The sequence below is a fragment of the Zingiber officinale genome, chromosome 6A, assembly GCF_018446385.1.
Source record: "Zingiber officinale cultivar Zhangliang chromosome 6A, Zo_v1.1, whole genome shotgun sequence".
Lineage (NCBI taxonomy): Eukaryota > Viridiplantae > Streptophyta > Magnoliopsida > Zingiberales > Zingiberaceae > Zingiber > Zingiber officinale.
In genome coordinates, this window is record NC_055997.1 from 32,615,315 (window position 1) to 32,636,155 (window position 20,841).

The window sequence follows — 20,841 nt, forward strand, 5'->3', positions numbered from 1 at the left end:
AAGTAGAGATTCAATCCCAACTAACTGCACTTGGTACATCCCAACAGAATGATGTAGTAGAAAGAAGGTATAAGACTCTTATGGAATAATTAGATCGATGATGAGTTATTTAGAAAATTACCAAATTCGTTTTAAGGATATACACTAGAAACGGAAGTGAACATAGTACCTTCTAAGTCAGAACTCTCTACTCCCACAGAATTACAGAATGGGCGTAAGCCTAGTCTGAAGTATATTCGGATTTGGGTGGTCTAGCACGTGAGAGACACTGAAAAATTGGATATGAGTTCACTTGTTTGTGAGTTATCCTAGAAAAACGAAAAGAGGTTTGTAGTCCTTAAAATCGGAAGGTCATTATTGGTGTTGGAGTGTATACTAAAAGCCTAGCTTTTGTATATACATTTATAAGAATCACATTGGTCAAGTGTCTACTTTTGTATATACCAAATGTAGATGTTCAATTAATTTATATTGTAGATAACATGGTGTGTGGTGTCACACACAGAGGATCATGTTATCAGTACCTTATAAATTATAAACAGTAGCTCACGACCAAGATGGAAAGGAACAAACCATTGGAAGGTCGTAGTGTAATTAGATATTAGTTTATCTTAACTATATAATTACACTAGTACACTTAGAGTGTATTGAGTAGGACCATTAGAGGTCGTTTCTTTTATACTGACTTTATAAAGAAACAAAGACCTCAGTTATTATGGAAGTATGTGCTCTTAATCCTAATATAATAACAAGCACATATATTTGATATTTATTTCTTTAATTTATCAATGGGTGAGATTTAGTTCGATAAATCAATAAGGCCGATAAGTTGGGAAATGATATCACTTATAGTGTGTGTTGTTGATTATAGAAGGAAACTGTGTCCTAGTGATCTAGGTTGATAATGTTCCCAAGAGGAGCTCATAAAGATTGTCATGTTAAACCCTGCAGGTGGACTTAGTCCGACATGACGATAAGGTTGAGTGGTACTACTCTTGGACTAAGATATTAATTAAATGAGTTGTCAGTAACTCACTTAATTAGTGGACATTTGACATCTTAAACACAGGGAGACTAACACACTCATAATAAGAAGGAGCCCAAAATGTAATTTGGGATTGGTGCGGTAGTTCAATAATAGTTCTTTAGTGGAATGAATTATTATTGATGGAATTAAGTTGTGTGTTCGGGGCGAACACGGGAAGCTTAATTTCATCGGGAGACCAAAACCAATTCCTCCTCTCGGTCCCTATCGTAGCCTCTTGTATATAGAGATTTATACCCACCACATACCCACCTTCTTACCCAACCAATAGGGGTCGGCCAAGCTAAGCTTGAAGCTCAAGCTTAGGGCCGGCCAAGCCTAAAGGTTGGCCTTAAGGTGGCCGGCCAATGGCTTGGAGCTCAAGCTTAGGTGGCCGACCACATCATATTAAAAAGGATTTTTTATTAAAATTATTTCTTATGTGGATATCATAGTTTTAAAAGAGAGTTTAAAAATTGAATCTTTCCTTTTAAAGCTTTCTACAAAAGATTAAGAAAAGATTTGAAATCTTTCCTTATTTGTAGATTGAAAGGAGATTTTATTTTTAAGAAAAACTTTTCTTTTTAACCATGATAATAATTTAAAAGAGAAGTTTAAAAATTAAATATTCTCTTTTATTAGTTTCTACAAAGGATTAAGAAAAGATTTGATATCTTTCCTTATTTGTAGATTGAAAAGATATTTTAATTTTTATAGATAACTTTCCTTTTAGAAATTATCCACATGTTTAAAAGAAGAATTTTAATTTCCTTTTTATTAACCAATCATGAAGGTATAAAAATTATTGGAGAAATTTTTATAAATTTCTAGAAACAAATTAGGAAGTTTTAATTCTTGTGTGAATTAAATTTTCCTTGTTTTGGGGAATTAGAAGTGGCCGGCCATTATTATTAAAAGAAGAAAATTGTTTTTGAATTAAAATAATTTTTATTTTTTATGACAAAAGAATTAAGGAATTTTTATTAAAATTTCCTTATTTGCCAAGACCAAGGATTATAAAAGAGGGGGTAGAGGTGCCTTCACGGGTGATCAACTCTATTATTCTTCTCCTCTCTTTTCCTCCTTGGTGTCCGGCCCTAGTTTCTTCCTCTTCTCTTCTTCTTATGGCCGGCGGCAACCTCTATTGGAGCTCTTGATGGTGGCCGGTTCTAGCTAGGAGAAGAAGGAGAGAAAGGTGGTTTTGTTTCTTGCATCCCTTGGAGCTTGGTGGTGGTGGCCGGACCTTTACTTCACTTGGAGAATTGTGGTGGCCGAAACTTGCAAGGAAGAAGAAGGTGCTTGGTGGTTCTCATCTCGGAAGATCGTTGCCCACACAACGTCCGAGGTTAGAAGAGGAATACGGTAGAAGATCAAGAGGTTATTTTTGCTTACAAAGAAAGGTATAACTAGTAATTATTTTCCGCATCATACTAGTTTTTCTTTGTATAGTTATTTATGGAAATACCAAACACAAGAGGCATATGATTCTAGAGTTTTCGAAATAGTTTTCTTTTCGAGTTTGTGTTTTCTTCTTTTTCGAATTTGTGATTCTATTGTTCTTTTTGGTTAACCTAGAGTTATTTAAGGAAATAAATATTATCTTTCCTTAAAAGGCTTTGCCTAGACGGTGGTGGTTGCTCCCATATCCAAGAAGGCCATGTGCCTTGCCATGCAGTCCTGGAAGCCAATTTTGGAAATTAATATTTATGGAATTAATAACTTAGGTAGATTTGAATCAATAGTGTTAAGTTCCGCTTGCGATTCAAATCTAAACCATTAAGAATAGATAAGTTAAATTTGGAATCAATGATGTTAAGTTCCGTCTGCGATTTCTAATTTAACTTTTAAAGAACACAATAGGTTATTTAAGGAAAGGTTCGACACTTGTACAAAAAAATTTTGTACAGTGGAACCAGTACGTTTTCCTAGGACTAACCAACAATGTGGTATCTAGGAGGTTTGCCATTGCATGGTATTAGGTTATGCACATGTCATACATAATTTAGGCAGGATAATAGTAGGATGTGCTAACTTTGTGGTTGCAGGCTCCAACTATTATGGCATATTTTTATTGTGTGTGATTGGACCCTTGGACATGTCAAGGGCATTTAATTGTGTGTGCATGATTGTATGTAACTAATATAGCAGGAGCTGTATTAGCCCTAGGTTTTAGAATTTTATTTTTCGATCTAGATTACATGTACATTCCATTTATGGAATATAGGATCGATATATGTAAAATTCTATATTTGTCGCGGATCGTATCCTTGCGAGGCGTGGTGCTATCGAAGGACCAGAGGCGCAGCGGAATAAGACGCAAGATAGATGCGACAACTTGACCCGATGGCGGTGGCTAAAGATGGCAGCAGCTAGGTTGGAGCACACGGAGGACAGTGATGAAAATGCCATAATAGTTGGAAAATTAATTTCCATGTTTATTGCTTTTATTTACTGTGATGTGTGTATGCATGTGTTATATGCTAGCATAGATTAAAATTCCTCCCCTTAAATAACTAAGTGGGAGAGGGATTAGTATATTAATCCCACGGTCTCCATTACTGGTTTGTAAGTGATGCAACAAGCTTGCGTGTTGGCTCTGAGTGCCTCCCTCCACAACGGATGAGTTTGTTTGCGGATCACTAGATCAAACTTCCTTAATGGATGGTTATAGGAAGTTATTTAGGATCTGTGTGATCTTCTCCAACTGAAGGGGCACAATTCTATTTAATGGACTTAGTATCAAGTAATAGTGTACACATAGACACATTTAATAGTATCCTCCCCAACGGAGTCACTACTATCACTTGTGTGACCAAAGGGAAACCAACTATTGATTTGTCATAAAACTAAATTGGCAGGAAAATAAAATTGATAAACCCCTCTTACAAATGTTTGAATTTGTATACGTCCACACTAACGTGGCATACAAGATTCATGGTGTTTGAGGTAATTTTATTTGTCAAAAAGTTATATTGACAAGATAGTCAATGGGTAAAACCCTCCTCTTACAAATGTTGATTTTGTATACGTTCACACTAACGTGGCATGCAAAAGTCATGGTGTTTTGAGGTGTTGGTAAATTAAAATAGTATTGTTTGAGGAATCAATATTATTTTAAATTTAGAGTCTTGACCAAATATTTGATCAAAGACAGACCAACCATTAATTTTATTTGTCATAGGTTGACAAGATAATAAAATTAATGGATAAAATCTCCTTTTAGAATTTGTATACGTCCACACTAACGTGGCATATAAAATTCACAGGGATTTTTGAGATGTTGGTCTTGACCAAATATTTTTTGTGATTCTTAGGATTTCAAATGTTAGTCAATCCCCTAGTTGTTATACTATAGAATAGACTTAGTAGTCCCAATTGTAATGATTGGAAAACTTGGACATTAAGGTAGACTGTCCTCTCAGAACTGAGAACAATAACGGTGTATTTTGTTAGTTGTTGAAACATATTTAGTGGTGTTATCTATCGGTACCTGGTGTGTAGATACAGGAACCACTGATTATGTCTGCAATTCATTGCAAGGGTTCCAGAAAATCCGACAACTATATAAATCACCGTCCACATGGGCATTGCTGTAAAAGTAGTAGCTGTTGCAGTGGGAGATGTTTATCCTTTGATAGGAATAAAACATGGATTTTAAGAAATTGCTTTTAAGTACCAAGTTTAGAAAGAAATTTATTTCAGTTCTAAACTATTTAAAAAATAAATATTGTGTCTATTTTGATAACAAAGTTGTTATCGAGAAAATAGGAAAGATATCTATTCTAGTACGTTAGATGGCAATTTATAAATCCAATAACTCCCATAATGCAAATTAAATAACACATCTTCTAACTTTAAGAGAAAGCAACATTCGAAATTGAACCAATTATATCTTTGGCATCTAAGTCTAGGTTATATTAACTTGAGTAGGATTCAAAGGATAATAACCAATGAACTCTTGGGTTCGTTGGAAGTGGAAATCTTTCCAACCTACGAGTCTTACTTGGAAGGAAAAATAACTAAGAAGCTTTTAAGTCTAAGGGGTATGGAGCCAAAGATATGTTGGAATTGGTTCATTCTGATTTGTGTGATCCTATGACTATCCAGACAAGAGGTAGTATCGAATATTTCGTCTCTTTTATAGACAACTATTCGAGATAAGGATACTTTTACTTGACTCGCCACAAGTCTTAGTTCTTTGATTAGTTCAAAGAATACTAAGCTGATGTGGAGTAACGTCAAACTAAAAGTATCAAGATACTACGGTGAAATTGTAGTAACAAGTACCTCTTAGGATAGTTTAGGAGTCACTAATCAGAAGTTGGAATTTAATCCCAACTAACTACACCTGGTACACCCCAACAGAATGGTGCAGTGGATGGATTTTGAGACCGAGTTCTTAAAAGAATTCTTCCATATGCAAATGACCAACAAGCACTATGACGAGTTCACTGAGTTCCGACAAGGTGATCTGTCAGTTAACGAAGCCGTCAAGAAATTCAACCGCCTAGCACGTCTGTGCCCAGAACTGATCCGTACCGAAAAAGAAAGGGTCCGGTTAATGTTAAAGATGCTCCGACCTGAGATAGCTCTGAACGTAGCCGGCGGAGTGAATAGACCGCAAACTGCAGAAGAACTAGTCAGCAGTGCCCTGATTACCGAGCACTACCAGAAAGCAATGAACAAGGGAAAGAACCAAGCACTGACCGGAGGACAAAAATCGCACAATACCAGAACCGACTGGAAAGGAAACTCAGGTGGAAAGAGGAAACAGTGGAACAACACAAAAGGTGGTCCGGCCAATAAGCAAACTAAATACCCTCAGTGTACCACTTGTGGAAAAATGCATTCCGGAGTATGCCTCCTAAGCACCAGGAAGTGCTATAGCTGTGGAAAGGAAGGTCATCTAGCGAGAAATTGCCCTACTCAGTCTCAGGCACTACCTCTGCAGAACAACCAGAATATGAGTACCCCTGCACAGCTGCACCAGATGCATACTGCCATAGAAGGGACTTCAATCAGCCAAGGAAGATTGGAGGCCCCTCCCACTATGGCGAACGCCAGAGTCTACTCTCTTACCAAGGAAGACGTGGCGAATGTTGTCACAGGTCAGCTACTTATTTACAATCAGTATGCTGTAGTATTATTTGATACCGGGGCAACACACTCGTTCGTCTCAACACCTTTTATGAAGAAGCTAGATATACCACTCCGAACTCTAGAGAACACATTCTTAACAACCTTACCATCCGAAGAGATTATGCCATCGGACCATATGCTGCAAGCAGTACTCATTCAGATCGCAAACAGAGAACTCTACTACAATCTGATAGTACTTGATATGCAGGATTATGACATAATACTGGGCATGGATTTCCTGAGCAAGTACGACGCTTCAATCGAGTGCCGCAAAAGGAAAGTGATTTTCCTACCCGAAACTGAACCAGAGTTTGAGTTTTACGGGGAATCGAAAGGAACGGGGAAGTCATTGTCATCTATTAAAGCACAAAGGATGTTAGATAAAGGATGTATGGGATTTCTAGCGCACGTGGTTGATACCAATCAAGTCAAAGACCCGAAGCTAGAAGATGTCAGGGTAGTATGCAACTATCCAAAAGTATTTCCTGATGAACTACCAGGGTTGGCCCCTGACAGAGAGATAGAATTCGAGATCGAATTGATTCCTGGTACTCAGCCGATCTCAAAAGCACCTTATCGTATGGCTCCGGCTGAATTAAAGGAGCTTCAGAAACAGTTATCTGAATTACTTGACAAGGGACTTATTCGTCCTAGTCACTCTCCATGGGGAGCTCCAGTGCTGTTCGTAAAGAAGAAGGATGAGTCTATGCGAATGTGTATAGACTACCGAGCGCTGAATAATGTGACGATCAAGAACCGGTACCCACTCCCACGGATCGATGACCTGTTCGATCAACTGAAGGGTGCGACCGTTTTCTCAAAGATAGACCTACGATCCGGTTATCATCAAGTGAAGGTGAAACCAGATGATATACCAAAAACAGCATTTCGAACCCGATATGAACACTATGAGTTCATAGTTATGCCTTTCGGAGTAACCAACGCTCCTGCAGTATTTATGGATCTGATGAATCGGATATTTACAGCATATCTTGATAAATTTGTAATCGTCTTTATTGACGATATACTTATCTACTCGAGAACCCCAGAAGAACATCTTGAACACACGAATCGTACTCAGATCCTTCAAGAGAAACAACTATATGCAAAATTCTCCAAATGCGAGTTTTGGCTTGACCGGGTAATGTTCCTAGGTCATGTCATCTCCAAAGATGGAGTTATGGCGGATCCAAGCAAAATCGAAGCTGTAAATAACTGGAACAGACCAAGGAATGCCAGCGAAGTCAGGAGTTTTCTCGGGCTAGCAGGCTATTATAGGAAATTCGTAGAGAATTTCTCCAAAATCGCAGCCCCTATGACAGCCCTCACCAAGAAAAATACCAAGTATGAATGGACAGAAGCTTGCGAGAAGAGTTTCGCGGAATTAAAAAAGAGATTGACCAGTGCTCCGATTCTTACTCTTCCGGAAACCAACAGAGGCTTCGATATGTACAGTGATGCTTCTATCTCAGGACTTGGAGCTGTACTCATGCAAGACGGCAAAGTCATTGCCTACGCTTCTAGACAACTTAAAGAGCATGAGAAGAATTATCCCATTCACGACTTAGAGCTAGCAGCCGTGGTCTTCGCTCTCAAAATATGGAGACATTATTTATATGGAGCTCAGTGTAAGATTTATACCGACCATCAGAGTCTGAAATATTTCTTCACGCAAAAAGACCTGAATATGAGGCAACGCCGATGGCTCGAGCTAGTTAAAGATTACGACTGCGAGATTCTTTATCACCCAGGAAAGGCGAACAAAGTGGCCGATGCACTCAGCCAAAAGTTCAGTGCCACCTGATGTAACTATTTTAAAGTTCGAGGATGAACTTTTTATGAGGTACGAGGTACTGTAACACCCACTAAGCTTTTAAGATAAATAAGAGAATGATGAATTTTGCCTTAGAAAAATAATAAGAAGTGAGCTGAAGCAAAAAGAAATAAAAAGAAGAGGAGGTCAAGGATTGAACCTTGAACCTCTTATACTATAATTTATAGAATTAATTAGTAGAAACCAATTGGGATAGAGAGAAGATATTGATAGCAAGGAAAGGGAATGCATGATAAAGATAGGAGTAAAGATCTAAGAAGAGAAAACAAGAAAAGAGCAAGAGAAAGGCAACTTGCCTTCCTCCCTTCCTCTCTCTTTTCCCTCTCTTGCCGTGACCTTAAATGGAGAATTAAGGGGATTCATTCCCCCTTGTTTCATCATGAATGATGAGAATAAATTATAAAATAAAATAAATAAAAGAAAATAGAAAAAAAAGGCTAAGGGAGAAGGAAAGCAAAAACCGATTTTGCTACCTCTTCCCCTTTAACATAAAAGAGAATATGTAAAGGGAAAATTCTATTTTCTCTCATTTTTCTCATTCTCTCCTCTCCCTCACCGAACCCTCAGTCCCCTCTCCTCCATCTTCGGCCCCAAGCCAAGGTTTTCTCCTAAGAAAGCCTAAGATACAAGGAGGACTTAGCAAGGGAATCAAGGCAAGGGAACTAGAAGAAGAGGCTACTTCTTCCATCACCACACCTTAGATCCACAAGCGAAAAGGATGTAAGTTTCCCCTCACCTGTGGTACAAGGCGTTTTATGTGCTTTTCGGATTTTATGAGGATTAGAAAACCTAGAATAGAATTTAAGAAAATTCGGCCAAAGAAGAGTTTTCAAATCTAGGAAGGTTTAAACAAGTCCTCATTTCATGATATTTTTCTATGCTATGTAGGAAGGTTTTCCTTCATGTTTTTATACCTATATGATGCTTGGTCAGAGCAGTACCTAACCCTAGAATTTTGGCCAAAAATATTTTAAAGAGGTTAGGGAAATCATTGTTTAACCAAACTAGTACAAGATTCTCTCCATGAATCACTAAGGGTCTTTTATTGGTTTTTCTTGCTTGAAAGTTACGTGGAACCAAAAGAAATCCACTCATATGTTTCGGCCAAGAAAAGAGCTTAGGGTTAGGAAGACCTTTAAATTTAAGTAACCATGTTTATATGATAGAATATAGAGTTCTCTTAAAGAATTGCATGTTGAATATTGCTAGAAATTCATGAACTCTTCATTAAGATTTTCGGCCATGATAAGATGGATAGCTTAGAAAAGCTTAAACAAAATTTTAACATGCTCAAGACCTCTGTGATATTAAGATATGAAAGTTTTTTAATGCTCTCATGCTTAATTAGGGTATAGAGAATTTAGTTACATGATATATGACATGTAAGATCACAAGGGTCCTAGCTTGTTTATGAACCAAATTTGTATATGATGTTCTTAGTAATTTTTGCCATGAAACATACTTAGGTTTTCCATGCTTTAGGCCACTTAAAACCTAGTTTAGAGATTGGTAGTTTCGGCCATGAGGAAAAATAAAAGAAAAAGGAAAGAAACCTAGGAAGCCTAAGACACAATTCACATGTATGTTTATTATGCTTGTCTTTATACATGCTATGAAACTTGTATGACTTCCTATGCTTTTAGGCTCTTTGAAGCAAATTTAACCACTAATGAGTCACGGCCAAGTAGGGTTTAAATGACCTAGAGGCCTTAGAATTGAAACCAATTGTGTTAAAAATGCTTCTTATAGAAATATGATAATATGTTGAGTGAGTCACATGCTTGTATAATTTTTCCATGACCTAAATGGACCATTGTATGTTTCGGCCATGAAGGGATAGATGCCCTAGAAACCCTAGAACAAAAATTAAATATGCTCATGTCACTCTACATGAAATATGATAAGTAGAAAGCCAAAGTTCTCATGCTATATGTTGTTTAATGACCTAAAATGAGGCTAGGGTAAGTTTTGGCCATACCCATTGTATGATACCTTATTATGCATTTATACATGATGTTAGTTCAAGTTCACATGCTTGTATGCTTGCTTTTAGCCCTAATGAATACTTGTTAAATTTCGGCCATGACATATGTTAAGGGCTTGAAGAACTTAGGAACTAGCTCAAATATGCTTACTATGTTACTTGGAAAAAAATGCTATAAATATGGTTTAAGGTTTCCATGCTTTTATGACATTTGGGACCTTGTTTCACACCTGATAGGGTTCGGCCACATGAAGTTTAGGGACTTGGAGAACTTAGAAACCAAGTTAATCATGCTTATAATGCTTCCTATGAAATTGATGTGATGATAATTTAGGTTCCACATGCTTGGAGGTTGTTTTTACCTAAATTGATATCTAAGGGGGGGGGGGGGGGGTTCGGCCATGATAAGAACCCAAGGGATTAGGAAGCTTAGAACCCAAGCTAACTATGTTACCATGTTTCTTATGATAGTATAATCACATGATACACCCTTATGCTTAAACATGTATGCCTGTGATTTATACTGTCCATGATATGATATGTGGATAGAAATATGCATGCTTTGATGATATGCTATGTGCTTAAAATATGCATGCTTTCATGATATGCTATGTGGATAGAAATATGCATACTTTGATGATATGCTATGTGCTTAAAATATGCATTCTTTCATGATATGCTATGTGGATAGAAATATGCATGCTTTGATGATATGCTATGTGCTAAAAATATGCATGTTTTCATAATATGCTATGTGGATAGAAATATGCATGCTTTGATGATATGCTATGTGCCTAAAATATGCATGCTCTCATGATATGCTATGTGGTGAAAATATGCATGCTTTTATGACATGATGTATACCTAAGTGATGCATACTTTTTATGACATGATGTATGCCTAAGTGATGCATACTTTTTATGACATGATGTATGCCTAAGTGATGCATACTTTTTATGACATGATGTATGTCTAAGTGATGCATACTATTTATGATATGATGTATGCCTAAGTGATGCATACTTTTATGACATAAGGTATGCCTAAGTGATGCATACTTCTATGATATGCTAAGTGATTAAATGATGCATTTTTATACATGCTACTTTACTTTGTAAGGCTTGTACTAAGGGTGGGCTCCTAATCAACCCCTAGGCCTTTGGCTGTGTGATCCAGGCTAGTAAAAATAAAGGGATGGGCTCCTTAGTACGCCCCTAGGTCTATGGCTGTGTGATCCTAACCTAGTTCCTAGTATGATTCAAGACTTGCTACCTTGGATATACTTAGGAAGCGCGCTTATCTACGTGATTTATCTATGTGTGGTACAAGCCGAGGCCCTGATTATGTTGATATTATGTTCAAGTATATATGTAAGAAGAAATGGTTTTAAAGATCATGAGACATACACAGGTTTTTCGGATACATGTTTTAAAAATCATATTGTATATACCTTATGATCATGTTGTGATGATGCTATGATTTATGATATGCCATGATTAGATACGATTATGTTATGTTTCATGCTATGCTTTAAGAGCTTGATATGCCATGCCACCTTATGATGATACTATGATATGCCATGATTAGATATGATCATGTTATGTTTCATGCTATGCTTTAAGAGATGATATACCATGACTAGTTATGATTTTGTTATGTTGCATGATATGCTTAAAGAGTATGATGTGTTATGTCATGACTAGTTGAGATCATGTTATGTTGAGACATTCTTTGATTATGTGATGATTTTCGGTTTTAATGAGTAGGAAAGGAACTTACTGAGCCATGAGTGCTCATAGCTTACTTTCCTTGTACCACAGATAAAGGAAAAAGCTGGATGAGCTAAAGGAGCAGCAGGAGAGGCAAGGAGATGTGTGTGGCAGTGGCTAGGCAACCAAATAAGAACCTGCTTTAAAAACTTTTAAAGAACTATGCTTTGGTATCATGAATTGTAGTACCGTATGTATGACTTGATGTTATGTTTCTACTGATTTTGATATCATGTTATTGATGCCATGATAGTGTAGTTCAGATTTGATGAAAAGGAAAACAAAAGAAAAGTTTTTATTAAACTAAGAAAATTATTTTAAGTCTTCCACTGTTTTAAAAAGAAAAATGTTTACATGGAGTATCGTAGCCCCGTCCCTTAGGGTTAGCAGGGAGGGCGGGCGTTACACTTGGAGCTTGGTGGTGGTGGCCGGACCTTTACTTCACTTGGAGAATTGTGGTGGCTGAAACTTGCAAGGAAGAAGAAGGTGCTTGGTGGTTCTCATCTCGGAAGATCGTTGCCCACACAACGTCCGAGGTTAGAAGAGGAATACGGTAGAAGATCAAGAGGTTATTTTTGCTTACAAAGAAAGGTATAACTAGTAATTGTTTTCCGCATCATACTAGTTTTTCTTTGTATAGTTATTTATGGAAATACCAAACACAAGAGGCATATGATTCTAGAGTTTTCGAAATAGTTTTCTTTTCGAGTTTGTGTTTTCTTCTTTTTCGAATTTGTGATTCGATTGTTCTTTTTGGTTAACCTAGAGTTATTTAAGGAAATAAATATTAGCTTTCCTTAAAAGGCTTTGCCTAGGCGGCGGTGGTTGCTCCCATATCCAAGAAGGTCATGTGCCTCGCCATGCAGTCCTGGAAGCCAATTTTAGAAATTAATATTTATGGAATTAATAACTTAGGTAGATTTGAATCAATAGTGTTAAGTTCCGCTTGCGATTCAAATCTAAACCATTAAGAACAGATAAGTTAAATTTGGAATCAATGATGTTAAGTTCCGTCTGCGATTTCTAATTTAACTTTTAAAGAACACAATAGGTTATTTAAGGAAATGTTCGACACTTGTACAAAAATTTTTTGTACAGTGGAACCAGTACGTTTTCCTAGGACTAACCAACAATTGGCACCAATGCCCAATTTTAGAAAAGGACTATACTATGAACCACAAGCCCATAAGTAAAAATTGTTCTTAAGGAAATTAAAGGACACGTCTAACCAAGTACCAATTGTACAAGATGAAATATCACAAGAAACTTCAACACGTATCACAAATGATACACAATTGTAGAAAGTGCCTCGTCGTAGTGGGAGGGTTGTTAGGAAACCTAAAAGATTCATGTTTTGGGAGAGTCTTTGAACTTGATCCCTGGTGGATATGAACCTGATCTCCAGACATATGACGAAGCACTCCAAGATAAAGATGCAGCATCTTTGCAAAAAATATAGAATTAGAATATATGTATTCTAATAGAGTCTGAGAACTTATAAAATCACCAAATGGTGTAAAAGACATTGGATGAAAATAAGTCTACAATAGGAAAAGAGAGATAGACAGGAAGGTAGAAACTTTCAAAGCAAGGCTTGTTGAAAAAGGAAACTTTTTTACCGGTAGCCTTGCTTAAGTCTACCCGGATTCTTTTATCTATGAGATTTAGCAAGTGGATGTCAAGACTGCTTTTCTTAATGGAAGTTTTAAAGAAAACATCCATATAAAGTAACCAAAAGGGTTCATTGCAAAGAGCAAAGAACATCTTGTGTGTAAGCTCAAACAGTCTATGGACTGAAGTAAAGCTTCAAGGTCTTGGTACATCCAGTTTAATAAAGTAATTCAGACCTATGGATTTATTTTATAACCGAATGAGTTTTTTGTATACAAGAAATGTGATGGAAATGTGGTGGTATTTCTTGTACTATACGTAGATAACATTTTTGATAGTTGGAAATAATATCAAAGTGTTATCAGAAGTAAGGGTATGGTTGTCCAAACAATTCGATATGAAGGACTTAGGAGAATGCATATATTCTTGGGATCAAAGGGATCACAAGAAAAAAATATATTTTACTTATCCCAAGCTTCATATATTGAAACAATCCTTGCTCGTTTTAGCATGTAGAACTCCAAGAAAAGGTTTCTTACCTTTTAGGCATGGAGTAACTTTATCTAAAGAGATGTCTCCGAAGACATCAAAGTAGATAGAGGAAATAAAGGAAGTTCCTTATGCTTCGGCTGTCGAAAGCCTAATGTATACTATGCACGAGATCATAAATTTGTTTTGTCAAGGGCATAATTAGCAGATATCTAAGTAACCCTGGACAAGGACATTGGACTGCGGTAAAGCATATATTAAAGTACCTTAGAGGCACTAGAAATTATATGCTAGCTTACAAGGTAGATAATTTGGTCCCTATGGGTTACACGAATTTTGACCTCCAATCAGAAAGGGACAATAGTAAGTCAACCTCGGGGTTTTGTGTTTACTTTAGGAGGTAAAGTCATAACTATGGAAGAGAGATAAGCATAGGTGCTTTTTCGGACTCCACCATAGAAGCTGAGTATATGGCAGCCTCTGAGGTAGCTATAGAAGCTGTATGACTCAGATACTTCAAGATAGACTTAGATATGATTTCTGGTTTGCCCAAAATAATTTGGTGCAGAAGCAAACTCGAAGAAACCATAAGTCCATAAGGCAAGTAAACACAATAGAGCGCAAGTACTACCCAATACAAGAAATCGTATAACGAGGAGAAGTTGTTGCTGCTTAGATTGCATCAAGTGATAAACTAGAAGATCCTTTCACTAAGGCCCTTAAGGCAAGAGCTTTTGATGGGCATATTGAAGGGTTCAGAATCAGATGTATGACAGCAGATATGATAGCTTAGTCTTTTAATATAAGTGGGAGATTGTTAGGATGTATACTAAAAGCCTAGCTTTTGGTATAAACATTTATCTAGAAATAAGAATCACATTGGTCAAATATCTACTTTTATGATAAATGTAGTTGTTCAATTAATTTATATTGTAGATAACATGGTGTGTGGTGTCACACACAGAGGATCATGTTATCAACACCTTATAAATTATAAACAGTTACTCACGACTAAGATGGAAAGCAACAAACCATTGAAATAGTCGTAGTGTAATTAGGTATTAGTTTATCTTACTAATAAATTACACTAGTAAACTCTAAGTGTATTGAGTAGGACCATTTTAGGTAAGTTCTTTTTATACTGACTTGATAAAAGAACTAGACCTTAGTTATTATGCAAGTGTGTGCTCTTAATCCTAATATAATAACAAGCACATATATTTGATATTTATTTCTTTAATTTATCAATGAGTGATATTTAGTTCGATAAATCAATAAGCCCGATAAGTTGGGAAATGATATCACTTATAGTGTGTGTTGTTGATTATAGAAGAAAACTGTGTCCTAGTGATCTAGGTTGAGAATGACCCCAAGAGGAGCTCATAAGGATTGTCATGTTAAACCCTGCAGGTGGACTTAGTCTGACATGACGATAAGGTTGAGTAGTACTACTCTTGGACTAAGATATTAATTAAGTGAGTTGTCAGTAACTCATTTAATTAGTGGACATTCATTATCTTAAACACAGGGAGACTAACACGCTCATAATAAGAAGGAGCCCAAAATGTAATTTGGGATTGGTGCGGTAGTTCAATAATAGTTGTTTAGTGGAATGAATTATTATTGATGAAATTAAGTTATGTGTTCGGGGCGAACACGGGATGCTTAATTTCATCGGGAGACCAAAACCAATTCCTCCTCTCGGTCCCTATCGTAGCCTCTTGTATATAGAGATTTATACCCACCACATACCCACCTTCTTACCCATCCTAATAGGGTCGGCCAAGCTAGCTTGGAACCCAAGCTAGGGCCGGCCAAGACCAAGTGGATGAGCTAAGTTGGTGGCCGGCCAAAGCTTGGGTCCCAAGCTTAGGTGGTCGGCCACTAGAATATTAAAAAAGATTTTTATTAAAATTATTTCTTATGTGAATATCATGGTTTTAAAAGAGAGTTTGAAATTTAAATCTTTCCTTTTATAGCTTTCTACAAAAGATTAAGAAAAGATTTGAAATCTTTCCTTATTTGTAGATTGAAAGGAGATTTTAATTTTGAGAAAACATTCCTTTTTAACCATGATCATAATTTAAAAGAGAGTTTTAAAAATTAAATATTCTCTTTTATTAGTTTCTACAAAAGATTAAGAAAAGATTTTATATCTTTCCTTATTTGTAGATTGAAAAGAGATTTTAATTTTTAGAGATAACTTTCCTTTTTGGAAATTATCCACATGTTTAAAAGAAAGATTTTAATTTATAAAATTTCCTTTTTATAACCCACCATGAAGGGAAAAATTATTGGAGAAATTTTTTATAAATTTCCGGAAACAAATTAGGAAGTTTTAATTTTTTGTTTTAATTAAAACTCTCCTTGTTTTGGGGAAATAAGTGGCGACCATGTAATAATGAAAAGGGAAATTATTTTTAATTAAATAAATTTTTCCTTTTAATGGCAAAAGAATTAAGGAAGTTTTTAATTAAATTTCCTTATTTGCCAAAACCAAGGAATATAAAAGAGGAGGTAGAGGTGCCTTCATGGCGAACGACTCTATTATTTTTCTCCTCTCTTTTTCTCCTTGGGTGTGGCCGGCCCCTCCTCTTTCTCTCCTCTCCATCTTGTGGCTGAACCTCATCTTATCGTTGGAGTCCTTGTGGTGGCTGGATCTTGCTTGGAAAAGAAGGAGAGAAAAGGAGGCGATATTTCTAGCATCCCTTGGAGCTTGGTGGTGGCCGAACCTCTTCATCTTTGGAGGAGCTTTTGGTGGCCGAAACCTAGAAGGAAGAAGAAGGTGTTTGGTGGTTCTCATCTCGGAAGATCGTTGCCCACACAACGTCTGAGGTTAGAAGAGGAATACGGTAGAAGATCAAGAGGTTATTTGCTTACAAAGAAAGGTATAACTAGTAATTGTTTTCCGCATCATACTAGTTTTATTTGTATAGTTATTTTTGGGAATACCAAACACAAGAGGCATATGATTCTAGAGTTTTCGGATTTTTTTCAAAGTTGTGTTTCTTTTCTTTTATTTTTCGAATTTGTGATTCGATTGTTCTTTTTGGTTAACCTAGAGTTATTTAAGGAAATTAAATATTAGCTTTCCTTAAAAGGCTTTGTCTAAGTGATGGTGGTTGCTCCCATATCCAAGAAGGTCATGTGCCTCGTCATGCAGTCCTGGAAGCCAATTTTGGAAATTAATATTTAATGGAATTAATAACATAGGTGGATTTGAATCAATAGTGTTAAGTTCCGCTTATGATTCAAATCAAAACCATTAAGAATAGATAAGTTAAATTTGGAATCAATGATGTTAAGTTCCGTCTGCGATTCCTAATTTAACTTCTAAAGAACACAATAGGTTATTTAAGGAAAGGTTTGACATTTGTACAAAAAAAATTTTGTACAGTGGAACCGGTACAATTTTCCTAGGACTAACCAACAGGGCTTACACTAACAATCTCCTTATGTCACTAGTGTCAATCACTGAAATTTCTAATATCCATTATCCTAGTGTGACCATCATGCTTCCTCGATGCCAAAGCCTTGGTCAAAAGATCTGTAATGTTAGCATTGTTTGGTTCTCGGCATATCCTCACATCTCCTCTATCGATGATCTCTCGAATGAGATGGAATCATTATAGTATCCAATACCCAAGACCACCATTTAAGTAAAATACATGCCCTAACTGCGATCTAGAATCATCCTTGTCAATTTGGAAGCTTGCACCACTGTAACCCTTTACAACAATCTCTTCATCGCCTCCAAAGATCAAGAATAATCTTGAGTTCTTCTCAAGTACTTAAGAATATTCTTGATTGTTGTCCAATGACATTCACCTAGATCTGACTGGTATCTACTCGTCATGCTTAACGCATACGAGGCATCTGGATGAGTACAAAACATGACGTACATGATAGACCCTATAGTAGATGCATAATAAATTTGATCCATGCGGTCCCTTTCTTCCTTAGAAGAAGGGCATTGAGTCTTTGAAAGACTCACACCATGTGACATCGACATGAATCCCTTCTTGGAATTCTGAATGGAAAAATGTTTAAGCACCTTGTCAATATATGTACTCTGACTTAGACCAAGCCATCTCCTGGATCTATCTCTATACATCTTGATGCCTAAAATATAGGCTGCTTCACCTAAGTCCTTTATCGAGAAATAATTCCCAAGCCAAGTTTTCACTGACTGAAGAGTAGGGATATCGTTTCCAATGAGAAGTATGTCATCTAGATACAATATGAGAAAGACGACTGTGCTCTCACTAACCCACTTGTAGACACAAGGTTCATCTTCATTTTTAATGAAACCAAATGCTTTGATTTCATCATTGTATTAAAGATTCCAGCTTCTAGAATCTTGCTTTACTCCATAAATGGATTGTTGCAACTTACACACCTTTCTAGCATGCTTTGAATCGACAAAACCCTCAGGTTGTGTCATGTACACATCCTTGAGTAGATTTCTATTAAGAATTATAGTTTTGATATCTATCTGTCAAATCTCATAATCATAGTAAGATGCAATTGCAAGCATGATCCGAATAGACTTGAACATTGTAATTGATGAAAATGTTTCATCATAGTTTATCCTATGAATTTGCTTGAATCCTTTAGTTACCAACTACCTTTATAGGTATGCATATGCCCATCCATGTCAATCTTCACCTTGAAGACCCACTTACACCCAATGGGTTTGATCCCTTCAGGTGGATCAACTAAAGTCCATACTTGGTTAATGTACATGAATTCCATTTCAGATCTTATGACCTATAGCCATTTCTCAGAATCTAGGCCCTGTACATCTTCTTGATAAGATGTAGGCTCATTGAGACCAACTAGCACTACATCACCATTGTCAGACAAGAGAAAAGAATATCTCTCAGGTTGACGACGGGTCCTATCAGATCAGCGTAGAGCTTATGCTACTTGAACAGGTTATTGCTCCACAACTTCTTGCGGTGTAACAAAATCAAGATCTACAAATCTTGTGGTACCATTTCAATTTCCATCAAGGCTTCGGTGCTAGTTTGTGTATCTTGAATTTCTTCAAGATTGACTTTACTCCCACTAGTTTTTCTAGAAATAAACCTGCTTTCTAGAAAGACATCATTTTTAGCAACAAACACTTTGCCTTGTGTGGAATTATAGAAGTAATATCCCTTTGTTTCCTTGGGATATCCTACAAAATAACACTTATCTAATTTGGGTCCTAGTTTATCTGAGACTTGTCATCAAACATAAGTCTCACAACCCCAAATCTTCATGAAAGATATTTTAGGACTGTTTCGAGTTCATATCATATATGATGTCTTTATTACGGCCTTAGATGGGATGTGGTTAAGTGTAAAAGTGGTCGTCTCTAGAGCATGTCCCTAGAAGGAAGTAGGAAGACCTGTATGACTCATCATTGATCGTACCACATCTAATAAAGTATGATTCCTCCTTTCTGATACACCATTCCATTGTGGTGTTCCAGGTGGAGTGAGTTGAGATATGATCTCACACTCAACAAAATGGTCATGAAACTCTTGGCTAAGGTATTCCCCACCTCGATCTGATTAAAGCATCTTAATACTCTTACCAAGTTGGTATTGTACTTCATTCTTGAATTCTTTGAACTTTTCAAAGGATTCTGACTTGTGTCTCATCAGATAAACATAGTCATATCTACTGAAATCATCATTGAAGGTAATGAAGTAATAATAGCCTCCTCTAGCTGCTATTCTGAAAGGGCTACATACTGATGTATGTATGAGTCCTAACATATCATTATCCCTTTCGCTGTGTCCACTAAATGAAGTCTTGGTCATCTTGTCTTGAAGACAAGATTCGCACACCTCATATGATTCAAAATCAAATGAGTCCAAAAGTTCATCGTTATGGAGTTGGCATATACAACTCACATTTATGTAATATAGCGACAATGCCAGAGATATGTTTGGTTCAAATCATTAGACTTGAACCGTTTGGTATTTATATTATAGATTGGGTTGCCAAAGTATAGAACATAAAGGCCATTTATAAGAGGTGTGCTACAATAGAACATGTCATTGAAATAAATAGAACAACATTTATTCTTTATTACAAATGAAATCCCCTTCTTGTCTAAACAAGAAATAGAGATAATGTTCTTGGCTAAGGTAGGCACATAACAGCACTCTTCAAGTTCTAAAATAAGCATAGTGGGCAAAGATAAGGAATATATTCCTACAGCTATAGCAGCAACCCTTGCACCATTGCCTACTCGTAGGTCCACTTTGCCCTTTGTTAATGTTCTACTATTTCTCTACCACTACACATTATTACAAATGTGAGATGCACACTCAGTATCTAATATCCGTGAAGAAGAAATAGACAAATTAACTTCTATAACATATATACCTGAGGCAAAAGTCTCACTTCTCTTCATTTTCAATTCCTCTAGGTATAACTTGCAGTTCCTCTTCCAATGTCCAGTCTCACCACAATGGAAGCAGGTTCCTTCCTTAACAACCCCACCTTTGGGTTTCGATGAATGAGTCTTGCCCTTTCCTTTGGCTTAGGTCTTACCCTTACTTTTAAGTTTCCACTTGCCTTTGTCCTTAGACATCATCAAAATGGTACTAGACTTTGCCTTCTTAAGGTTGAGTTCAGCAATTCTCAACATGCTCAACATCTCAGACAGTGGTTTGTCAATTTCATTCATGTTGTAGTTCATGATAAATTGACTATAGCTATCGGGCAATGACTGCAAGATAAGGTCAATGGTCAATTCTTAGCCTAGTGGAAATCCCAATTACTGTAGGTTTTCTACATACTCAATCATTTTGAGTACATATGGCCCTACGGGACTTCCTTCTTGCATTCTGCATTGAAACAGTGCTTTAGAGATCTTAAATCTCTCATGACTTACTTGTCCTTGATATAGTTGTCTAAGATTCTTAACCGTATCATAAGCATCCATGTTCTCATGTTACTTTTGAAGCTCAGAGTTCATGGTGGTGATCAT